Source organism: Ovis aries, chromosome 23, assembly GCF_016772045.2.
Source record: "Ovis aries strain OAR_USU_Benz2616 breed Rambouillet chromosome 23, ARS-UI_Ramb_v3.0, whole genome shotgun sequence".
Classification (NCBI taxonomy): Eukaryota; Metazoa; Chordata; class Mammalia; order Artiodactyla; family Bovidae; genus Ovis; species Ovis aries.
The window spans coordinates 37,406,462-37,418,769 of record NC_056076.1 but is presented as its reverse complement, the minus strand read 5'-3'; the positions used below and the strand labels follow the sequence as shown (position 1 = coordinate 37,418,769).

General features: G+C 42.2%; 1 non-coding gene across 1 annotated transcript; it reads right to left on the bottom strand.

Moving 5' to 3' along the window:
• Positions 1–7,161: 7,161 nt before the first annotated feature.
• Positions 7,162–7,234, bottom strand: TRNAE-UUC (transfer RNA glutamic acid (anticodon UUC)). Its single transcript has one exon. It is a non-coding gene; the product is annotated as a tRNA-Glu (tRNA).
• Between the last annotated feature and the right edge of the window lie 5,074 nt (positions 7,235–12,308).

The following is a 12,308-nucleotide window of genomic DNA, read 5'->3' as shown; positions in this document are numbered from 1 at the left end:
AGTGATGTCTTTGTTTTTTAATATGCTGCCTAGATCTGTCAAAGCTCTCCTTCCAAGAAACAAGTGTGTTTTAATTTCATGGCTGCAGTCACCATTCACAGTGATTTTGGAGCCCAAGAAAATAAAATCTATCACTGCCTCCATTTTTTCTATTTGCCATGAAGTGATGAGATTGGATGCCATGATCTTCAAATAGGAACCATTTATTTGCTCATGATTCTGTAACTTGGGCTAAGCTTAACTAGGCAATTCTGTTGAATTCACTGTATATGACAAGCAGCAGTCACTGGCAGCTTGACTGGGGCTGGATGGTCCATGATGGTCTCACTCATATGGCTGGCAGTTGGCCCAAGCTTGTTAAGAAGTGGATCTCATATTCCTCCATAGGCGTCTCTAATAGCATTGATTGGTTTCCCACTTAAGCTGTAACAGAACCTCAAAAGAAAAAGCTCCAATGTGCAAGTGCCGGTCAAAGTTCAGCATGCATCATGTTTTCTGATGTCGTTGGCCAAAGCTAGTCACATGTTCAAGCTCCTGAGTGGTCCCCTCCCATAACAGAGGGAAGTTTACAGAATTCACTGCTAATCTGGAAGCTAGCACTGATATGTGTGTACTGTGATGAAACTAATTTGATAAAATATTACAAATACAGTTGGCAGAAAGAAGATGGGAGTAATCTTGTTAGGATTTGCTGATGAGACTAAATTCCCCCAAAATGAAAACATCTAAAAAATAAAGGGCAAGGAAAATGAGTTCTTAACTCCTCCTATCTTCTCAAATTTATTTTGCAAGTGTGTTTCTTTCTGAAAAGGTAAAGACAGTTTTAGGGACTTGAGTTTAGACTTTGCCAGCTGTATTTCTGCACTTTCTGTAATATATGACTCTGAGACCCCGTCTATGGAACTGGTAGCAAATATTTAGGAGCTCTGGTTCCAGTTTTAACAAGTTCTAAGCTCTGGGTGATGAGCTTAGAGGCTCTCCCTTGTCTATATACCCTCTTTAGATCCAGTGATTTACTGTTGCTTTTATACCACTTGGGATGTGGGAACCACTTGCAAGGCTTCTTTTAATCCTAACTCCCTAGATGGACTGTTTATGTATTTAGGAGGGTAGGGAGGACCATCTCTTCTTACCAGCCTAAAGGGAATCTTGTGCATCTGGAGAAACTTCACTCTTCATCATTCTTCAAGGTACTGTATCAATGCCTCTAAGTCCTTTTCTCACCTCCAAAGTGCTTTTCTCTATCCCCTCTCCAAAACTCTCTGCATTCTCCTAAGAACTTCAGTTTTTAGGGGGGGAAAACCCCAGAAGGAAAGTATCTTTTCTACTCTGCACCCTGTTTCAGTTATCAATTGCTGTATCGCAAATTAGCTCCAAACCCAGTGGTTTAAAACAACAATCATTTTCTTCACTTGGCTCATGCCATTTGGGCAGGGCTTGGAGGAACCAGGTTCACGTGGTATATCAGCCTGGGCAGTTCTTAGAGGAGTCACTTTCAAATGCCTTCCTCACATGAGCTATTAACTTGGTGCTGGTTGCTGGCCAGCACCTCCAAGATCTCTTTTCTGTACCTCTCCTCTTGGTTAAGGTTGGGATTCTCACAAAGAGGTAGGAATACTTCTTACCTGAGGGCTGACTTCCCCTGGAGAGTAAAAGTGGAAGCCTGTAGACCTCAAGTTGGGACTTGAAACAGCATTCCTTCTGCCACACTCTGTGGGTTAAGTCAGGTCACAGGGCCATCCTGGACTGATGAGAAGGGACTATGGCAGAAGCAGGAATATGGGAAGCATGGCTCTTTGGAGGCTAACAAAGTGGTAGCCTGGGACAAAGTTCTCCTGGAGCAAGAAAGCATAGAGTCTGACATTTTCTTGAATTGGTGTAGGGGGTTGGTTGTGTTTGGCTGAGGGAAAATCAAAGAAGAAAAAAAAGTTAAAATATGTTCAGTCAGTTCAGCCGCTCAGTCATGTCTGACTCTGTGTGACCCCATGGACTGTAGCACGCTAGGCTTCCCTGTCCATCACCAGCTCCCAGAGCTTACTCAAACACATGTCCATCAAGTCGGTGATACCATCCAACCATCTCATCCTCTGTGGTCCCTTTCTCCTCCTGCCTTCAATCTTTCCCAGCATCAGGGTCTTTTCAAATGAGTCAGCTCTTCACATTAGGTGGCCAAAGTATTGGAATTTCAGCTTCAGCGTGAGCCCTTCCAATGAATATTCAGGACTGATTTCCTTTAGAATGGACTGGTTGGATCTCCTTGCAGTTCAAGGGACTCTCAAGAGTCTTCTCCAACACCACAGTTCAAAAGCATCAATTCTTCAGCACTCAACTTTCTTTATGGTCCAGGTTTCACATCCATACATAACTACTGGAAAAACCATAGCTTTGACTAGACAGACCTTTGTCAGCAAAGTAATATCTCTGCTTTATAATATGCTGTCTAGGTTGATCATAGGAGAAGGCAATGGCAAACACACTCCAGTACTCTTGCCTGGAAAATCCAATGGCCGGAGGAGCCTGGTAGGTTATAGTCCATGGGGTCGCAAAGAGTCAGACATGACTGAGCGACTGAACTGACTGACTACTATGAGGTAATCTCTCTGACCTGAAATGTGTACTTTTTCTTTCTGTTTATAATAGGTTATTTGGTTTTAAATAAAAAAAATTTTTTTTGGCCGTACCACACATCTAGTCCAAGATAATCACGATGGTGTGATCACTCATCTAGAGCCAGACATCCTGGAATGTGAAGTCAAGTGGGCCTTAAAAAGCATCACTACGAACAAAGCTAGTGGAGGTGATGGAATTCCAGTCGAGCTGTTTCAAATCCTGAAAGATGATGCTGTGAAAGTGCTACACTCAATATGCCAGCACATTTGGGAAACTCAGCAGTGGCCACAGGACTGGAAAAGGTCAGTTTTCATTCCAATCCCAAACAAAGGCAATGCCAAAGAATGCTCAAACTACCGCACAATTGCACTCATCTCACATGCTAGTAAAGTAATGCTCAAAATTCTCCAAGCCAGGCTTCAGCAATACGTGAACCGTGAACTTCCAGATGCTCAAGCTGATTTTAGAAAAGGCAGAGGAACCAGAGATCAAATTGCCAACATCTGCTGGATCATCGAAAAGCAAGGGAGTTCCGGAAAAACATCTATTTCTGCTTTATTGACTATGCCAAAGCTTTTGACTGTGTGGATCACAATAAACTGTGGAAAATTCTGAAGGAGATGGGAATACCAGACCACCTGACCTGCCTCTTGAGAAAGCTGTATGAAGGTCAGGAAGCAACAGGTAGAACTGGACATGGAACAACAGACTGGTTCCAAATAGGAAAAGGAGTACGTCAAGGCTGTATATTGTCACCCTGCTTATTTAACTTATACGCAGAATACATCATGAGAAACACTGGGCTGGAAGAAGCATAAGCTGGAATCAAGATTGCCGGGAGAAATCTCAATAACCTCAGATAGGCAGATGACACCATCTTTATGGCAGAAAGTGAAGAGGAACTAAAAAGCCTCTTTATGAAAGTGAAAGAGGAGAGTGAAAAAGTTGGCTTAAAGCTCAATATTCAGAAAATGAAGATCATGGCATCTGGTCCCATCACTTCATGGGAAATAGATGGGGAAACAGTGGAAACAGCGTCAGATTTTATTTTCGGGGGCTTCAAAATCACTGCAGATTGTGATTGCAGCCATGAAATTAAAAGATGCTTACTCCTTGGAAGAAAAGTTATGACCAACCTAGACAGTATATTCAAAAGCAGAGACATTACTTTGCCAACAAAGGTCCGTCTAGTCAAGGCTATGGTTTTTCCAGTGGTCACGTATGGATGTGAGAGTTGGACTGTGAAGAAAGCATAATGCCGAAGAATTGATGCTTTTGAACTGTGGTGTTGGAGAAGACTCTTGGGAGTCCCTTGGACTGCAAGGAGATCCAACCAGTCCATTCTGAAGGAGATCAGCCCTGGGATTTCTTTGGAGGGACTGATACTAAAGCTGAAACTCCAGTACTTTGGCCACCTCATGTGAAGAGTTGACTCATTGGAAAAGACTTTGATGCTGGGAGGGATTGGGGGCAGGAGGAGAAGGGGACGACAGAGGATGAGATGGCTGGATGGCATCACTGACTCGATGGACGTGAGTCTGAGTGAACTCCGGGAGTTGGTGATGGACAGGGAGGCCTGGCGTGCTGCAATTCATGGGATCGCAAAGAGTCGGACACAACTGAGAGACTGAACTGAACTGAACTGACACAGCTAGTTCCCCAGCCAGGGATTAAACTCACAGCCCCTACATTGGAAGCAATGTAGTCTTAACCACCGAGCCAACAGGGAAATCCCTTAGGTTTTTGTTTTGAATTTATGCACCGTAAAAGAGAAACTACACACTCCCACTGTGCGTGTCCTCTGCTCTCAGGAGTCTACCCCAACTCCACTTCACTTGTGACACCAGATGTAGAGGTTTTGCACTCGTGATACAATCTGTGACAGCAGGTGGGCATCCTACAGTTCAGTTCAATTCTGACACCATCTGCCTAGAGAAAATGTCAGATACCAGAGGTTAAGGGTTCAGTCCTATAAGACTGTCCTCCTTCCTGACTTCAGATGCCCAATCAGAGGTGTAGGTTGTTATCTGGGCTTCTAACCCAATGGCTCTAAATCTGAGGGTCCTGTGACCCCCACTGCAGTTTCAGTTAATCTGTTAGAGCAGCTCAGAGAACTCAGGAACACAGTTTACTGACTACTTTACACCTTTATTATAAAAGGTACAAATCAGGGAACATCCTGGGTGGTCCAGTGGTTAGTAATCTGCCTTCCAATGCAAGGGACTCCAATTCCTTCTCTGGTCAAGGGACTGAGATCCTGAATGATGCAGGTACTCAGCCTGCATGCTGCAGCTAAGACCCTACACAGCCAAAAATAAATAAGTAAGTAAGTAAATAAAGATTCTTTATTTTAAAAAGGAATTAAATAGGGTCTCCCCTGGTGGTCCAGTGGCTGACTCTGCTTCCCAATTAAGAAGGTCCGGGTCTGACCCCTGGCCAGGGAACTAGGGCATCACCGACTCAATGGACATGAGTTTGAGCAAGCTCCGGGAGATGGTGAAGGACAGGGAAGCCTAAAGTGCTGCAGTCCAGGGGGTTACGAAGAGTCAGACATGAAAAACAACAGGGAACTAGACCCCATGTGGGGCAGCTAAGACTCAGCATAGTCAGATAAATGAATACATGTGTTTTGAAAGAATTAAATAAATAAAGTCACACATCAGGTAGAGTTAGATGAAGAGACGCGTAGTATGAGGTGTGGGGAAAGAGCACAGAGCTTCTCTGCTCTTTGGGCTTCTGCTCTCCCGAAACTCCTCTGTGTTCACCAACACACTTTTGCATTTTTATGGAGGTTTCATATGTAGGCAAGATTGATTACATAAATCTTCGGCCACTGGTGACTGGTCCACTTTCAACTCCTTGTCATTTTGGGAGGTACAGTGGAAGACTGAAGACTGAAAGTCCCTCTAATCCAGGTTGGTTTCGTTGTCAACCAGCCCTGTCCTCAGAGGCTTTCCAAAAATCCTCTCATTAACATACACACACTTGTAGTTGAAAGAGGCTTATTATAAATAACCAAAAACACCTTTATTATTCTTATCAGTTAAGAAATTCCAAGGTTTGGGGGACTATGTGCCAGGAACAGTGGACAAAGATTAAACATATAAATTTTGTTCAGTTGCTCAGTCGTGTTTGACTCTTTGCACCCCCATGGACTGTAGCACTCCAGGCTTCCCTTCACCATCTCCCTGAGTTCGCTCAAACTCATGTCCATTGAGTTGGTGATGCCATCTAACCATCTTATCCTCTTCATCCCCTTCTCCTGCCTTCAATCTTTCCCAGCATCGAGGCCTTTGATACTGGGAAAAATCAAGAAGTGCATATACATTTATACATTCTTCTGCAACTTTTTTGGCTCAACATATTTATGAGGTTCAATAATGTTAATGCATATAGCTGTATGTCATTCTTTTTTTAAACTGCTATATAGCATTTTTTGAAATGAATACACAACAATTTTTCCATTCTCCCCATGGACGTTTTAATTATTTCTTGTTTCTTGTTTGCTTGTTTTTGCCTTTTTATTTATTTGTTTTCAGTTTTTGCCTTCTTAAAATCAGGTTTCTGTAAATATTTGTGTGTGTATTCTGATGTTCTTATGCAATGGATATACTGCACAGGATACATGTTAAGTGTCAGAGTGTGTATGTTTACAAATTTACCTAATGATACCAGGTTATTTCCTAGCAGGGTAGAAGACTTACTATTGCTCTACTTCTTTATCAACACTTAGGAGTGTTTTTTACTTTTAAAAAATTGTCATTCTGGTAGATGTGAAATAGTGTTTCACTGTGGTTATAATTTGCAATTCCCTCCTTATAAGTGAGATTGAGCATCTTTCCATATCTTTACTTCCTAACTGTGTTTCCTCTTCTGTGAAATGCCTGTTCACGCTTGGGGCTTCATTTTCTATAGGTTTATTTAATTTATTTTTATCCTATTGATTCTTAGGAGTTCTTTATATCATGGCTATTAACTTTTGGTTGGTTATATATAATATCTTTCCTTAGTTCATGGTGTGTATTTACTCTTTCTGTGATCTTTTAATGAACAGTAGTACTTGATCTTAATGTGATTAAATATGTCAGTCATCTCCATTACAGTTGTCTCTTTTTAAGAATTTCTGGGAATTCACTAGCTGTCCAGTGGTTAGGAGTCTGTGCCTTCACTGCAGGGGACAGGTTCTATCCCCCTGGCTGGGGAACTAAGACCCTACATGCCAAATAAGAAAGAAAATAAAAAAGAATTTCTCTACTACCAAAGTTTCCTCAAATTTTATTCTTCAAGTTTAAAATGTTTCCATTAAAAAATTTGAGTCTTTAATTTGTGTGGAGTTGATTTCTACCCATGATACTGAAAAGGGATCCAACTTTTTAAATGAATAATGAAGTATCTGATCATCATTTATTGAACAGTAGTCTGCCTTTTCCATGCTATAACCTGTGTAACTTTTATCACATACCAAGTTTCTGTGAATGCATGCTTCTATTCTCGGATTTTCTTTTGTCCTTTTTTCCTTTTTGCTGCACCACGCAGCAGGCAGGATCTTAGTTCCCTGACCAAGGATTGAACCTAGGCCCTCTGCATTGAAAGTGCAGAGTCCTAACCTCTGGACCACCAGGGAATTTCCTGTTCTTGGATTTTCTGGTCTGTTCTGTTGGTTGATTCCTGCCCCTACCCCTGCTCTTATTGTACTGTCTTCATTTTCTAGTTCTGTTTTGCTTTGAGATCCTATTGAGCAAACCACCTCACTTTATTCTTTTTCAGGAGTGTCATGTAGTTGGTTCTTAAGTGCCACCGCAAGAATGATAACTTCCTCCTCTTCCTGCTCAGTGTTTTCTCACTTAAGAGACACTTCAGGGTGCGGTCAACTGCATTTCCATGGTAGCAAAGCCCATGGCTCAATAAGGAACTGAGTACCTTCCAGGATTTTTAAATGGACTGGTATTGCTTATACTAAGCACTTAGTTGTGCTTGGAACGTTGCTGTTTGCCTCCACATCAAGCTCATTGTGAAATATCACAAACCCCTTTTCATTTTGTTCTTAATTACCCTGTGCATTCAGATTCAATTATAGCACAAATACCAGGTTCCTGAACAGCAAAGAAGGATCAAATTTTCTAATCACTGACTGCTTAGATAAAAATTTCTCCTTCCTGGGTTTTCATGATTTTCACTCTACTGAACGAAATGGGAAAACACGATTCTGCTGATTTTGCTGGTATATAAACATGAATGGGACTTTCCAGGTGACTCATAGGTAAAGATGGAGAAGGCAATGCCACCCCACTCCAGTACTCTTGCTTGGAAAATCCCATGGGTGGAGGAGCCTGGTAGGCTGCAGCCCATGGGGTCGCTAAGAGTCAGACATGACTGAGTGACTTCCCTTTCACTTTTCACTTTCATGCATTGGAGAGGGAAATGGCAACCCACTCCAGTGTTCTTGCCTGGAGAATCCCAGGGATAGCAGAGCCTGATGGGCTGCCGTCTATGGGGTCACACAGAGTTGGACACGACTGACATGATTTAGCAGCAGCAGCATAGGTAAAGGATCCACCTCTAATGAAGGAGATGCAGGGGACATGGGTTCAGTCCCTGGATTGGGAAGATCCCCTGGACTGGAAATGGCAACCCACTCCAGAAATCTTGGCTGGAGAATTCCATGGACAAAGGAACCTGGCAGGTTACGATCCATGGGCTGCAAAGAGTCAGACACGACTGAGCGACTAACATGCATACAGAATGTCTGGTTGGAGATCAACGTGCTATGGAGAAGAGTTTCAAAGAATGTGGAGTCCCAGGGGCTAGAGGGTCATAATTTTATAGCGTGGTCAGAGGACATTTTCTGATAAGGTGACATTTGAGCAGAAAACTGAGGGAAGTGAAGGAGCAAGTTGTAATGATCTGTGAGACAAATGATCCTGGCAGGGGGAAAAATAAGGACAAAGATCCTGAGTTCTGAGCAAGGATGGCATTGTGACAGTAACTGAGGATTCGAACAGAGAGACAAATGGGGGAGAGAAGGAATACTGTAAAGGGTATCGTAGGTCACTGTCATAACTCTGGCTTTTGCACTGACGGTAATAAGACATATCAGAGGACTTCGAGCACAGGGGTGATAAGGTCTGATGTATTTTTATTTTATTTATTTGGATGGGGCTGTCTGACATATTTTTAATGCTGTTTATTGTGGTAAAAGTCACACAATATAAAGCATACTATTTCAACCATATTTCACTGTACAGTTCAGAGGCACCAAGTACATTCACATTGTTGGGCACCTCTCACCATCATCCATCTGAATCGTTCACTTTTCTAAACTGAAACAGTGTCCCCATCAAACCTCAAGTCACCATTCCCCCTCCTCACACCTCACCGCTGGCATCTACCTGTGTACTTTCTGACTCTATAAATTTGACTATTCTACGTACCTCGAATAAGTGGACTCAAATAGGATTTGAGATCTGATCATGGTGGCTCAGCTGTAAAGAATCCGCTTGCCCATTCAGGAGAATTGGTTTCAATCGCTGGGTCAGGAAGATCCTCTGGAGAAGAAAACGGCAACCCACTCCAGTATTCTTCCCTGGGAAATCCCATGGAGAGAGGAGCCTGGTGGGCCACAGTCCAGGGATTGCAAAAAAGTTGGACACGGCTTACCGATTAAACAACAATATTTTGAAAGAGAACTTCTTTGACATCTAAGTTGAAAATAAACTGTAAGGGGCCAAATGCAGAAACCAACAGACCAGCCAGGAGGCTGAGTCAGTAATCCAGGCAAGAGATAATAAGGGCTTGATCTATGCTGGTAATGGTGGAGCTGAAGGGGGGTGGTCAGATTTTAGATAGATTTTGAAGATGAGGCTGAAAGATTTGCTAATGATTTGGGCATGCGGCATGTGAAAAAGAGAAGTGTCAAACTGGTTTCCCAAACGTGTGGCTTCCCGGGATGTACAAGATGTACTTGCATATTTTGGGCCACCCAATGTCTCTCTCCCTTCCTATGTTTGGAGAATTTCCCATCATACAAACCTAAGTGATAGACAGCACATCTCCAACGAAGGTGTGACTGCCAGTGACAGACAACTTGTTCCAGTCTCCTAGGCCCCTGAGATGCATCCATGTGACCAGTCAGACATTAATGGGACTCTCAGCATGTGGTGGCCACAGTGTGGAGTGGTGTGCACTATGCAAGGGCCATGCTTTTCTCATAAAACCAATTCATGACTTTAATTGTGTTCTGACCAAGTAATTTTCAAGTAAGTTTTGCCAGCCTCCCAGCAAATTCAGTTTCCTAGTCAAAAATACTGTTTCTGCTTTAATTTATTCTATATTTTTATTTTTCAGTCACACTGGGCAGCATGTGGGGTCTTAATTTCCCTAATTTCCCCACCAGGAATTGAACTTGCACCCCTGTATTGGAAGCACAGAGTTTTAACTATTGGCCTGTTTCTAATTTTAAAATAGCCAGAAATAGTTTCTTTTCCTTGTAAATAAAAACCTCAGTTGGGGGACTTTCCTGGTGGTCCAATGGTTAAGACTCCACACCCCCAATGCAGGGGACCTGGGTTCAATCCCTGGGTGGGAAACTAAGATTCTGCATGTCCCATGGTGTGGTCAAAATTTTAAATAAATAATATATATATTTTAAGAAACCTCGATTGATACATTCAGTTCAGTTCAATACAGTCACTCAGTCGTATACAACTCTTTGCGGCCCCATGAATTGCAGCACGCCAGGCCTCCCTGTCCATCACCAACTCCCAGAGTTCACTCAGACTCACGTCCATCGAGTCCGTGATGCCATCCAGCCATCTCATCCTCTGTCGTCCCCTTCTCCTCCTGCTCCCAATTCCTCCCAGCATCAGAGTCTTTTCCAAGGAGTGAACTCTTTGCATGAGGTGGCCAAAGTACTGGAGTTTCAGCTTTAGCATCATTCCTTCCAAAAGAAATCCTAGGGCTGATCTCCTTCAGAATGGACTGGTTGGATCTCCTTGCAGTCCAAGGGACTCTCAAGAGTCTTCTCCAACACCGCTGTTCAAAAGCATCAATTCTTCGGTGCTCAGCCTTCTTCGCAGTCCAACTCTCACATCCATACATGACCACTGGGAAAACCATAGCCTTGACTAGACGGACCTTTGTTGGCAAAGTAATGTCTCTGCTTTTCAATATGCTATTGATACATTGATACATTAGGGATTGATATTCTTACTATGAATGTTATATTAATAACTCCCATTTATTGAGTGATTGAGGAAGTTATGTTAATTAATTTTGCTAGATAAGACTCTTTGTGACTCCACGGACTGCAGCCCACCAGGCTCCTTTGTCCACGAAATTCTCCAGTCAAGAACTCTGGAGTGGGTTGCCATTTCCTTCTCCAGGGGATCTTCCCAACCCAAGGATTGGACCTGGGTGTCCTGCATTGCAGGTGGACTCTTTACCATTTGAGCAACCAGGAATACTTCGATGTTAGAATTGAGGAAATGAAAACATAAAGGATAAACCACTTGCTGAAGATCATATGGCTAGTAATTGACATAGCCAGGAATAAAAGTCAAATTTATCTGTCTCCCAAGTTTGAACACTTATACATTACAGATAAGTTCATTTGGGGCTCATGTAATATTGTGAACTATCATTTTTCCATTAATTGAGTTCTCTGTATAACCTCTATGCATATTCACAAGTATTAAATTTCCTTGAGATCATCTAAAACTATATAACATAGTGCTGAAACGTTAAAATGTGTCATTCTTTTGAAAACTTATTATAGTCTGCCAAAAACCATAAATCTAATTCAAAATAGATACTAATGCTTGTTAGTTTTGTTTGAATTCTGGGCAAATTTTTCTGAAAGTTTTAATTTTAATGCATCGTGCTTTGATCAGTAAGAATCTAGAGGTAAAGTTCTATACTGGTAAATACTCTGAACTCTTCTTCAGATAGTACCTACTATCACTGAGATATTGTAGTACCAGGTTTGACATTAAAAATGAAGACAAATTCAAAAGGACACACTTTTTTTGGTGCTATTTTAAATAAATTAACTAAAATATGCATAGTTACCTAAAATACAAGATGGTAGTTTTGAATATTGAAACTCACTGCTTAAAAAAAATGTTGCTTAAAAGGAGTCACTAAAAAGAAACGAAACTGGATTGTCAGAAAGAAAAACTTATGGTTTGTGAGCTTGCACTCAGAAGAGGAGCAAGTTATTAAGAGCATTTTGTTTTAATGGGGCAGCATTAAAGAAGCAATGTGTTGTTAGGGATGTGAAAACTGAGCTAGGAGTGAGAACATTGGCTCTTAAGTGCCCAACCTACCTCCTTGCTAAGCTGTGCAACTCAAGATGATTCCACCAATACTGAGCACAGAATTATTGAGACAGATGAGTAAAACAGACACATAAACATAGATAACCGTGATGCCTTATCAGAAGTGATCATTCATTTATTCACCAACCCATGCAGCATTTGTTGCCCATCACATACTTATTGTGTGTCAGGTACTGGGGCTTCAACAATGAATGAGAAAAAGCACTTCCTGACCATCCCCACCTCCATCCTCCCAAGGAGCCAGTGGCCCAGGAAATAAGTGCCCTTGTGGCAAAGGACACTGACATTGCATTCCTCCCTTCCATAGACTTCCATGGTCCTTCCCAGCTCTTCCTTTCACTACCAACCACCCTCCACATCCTT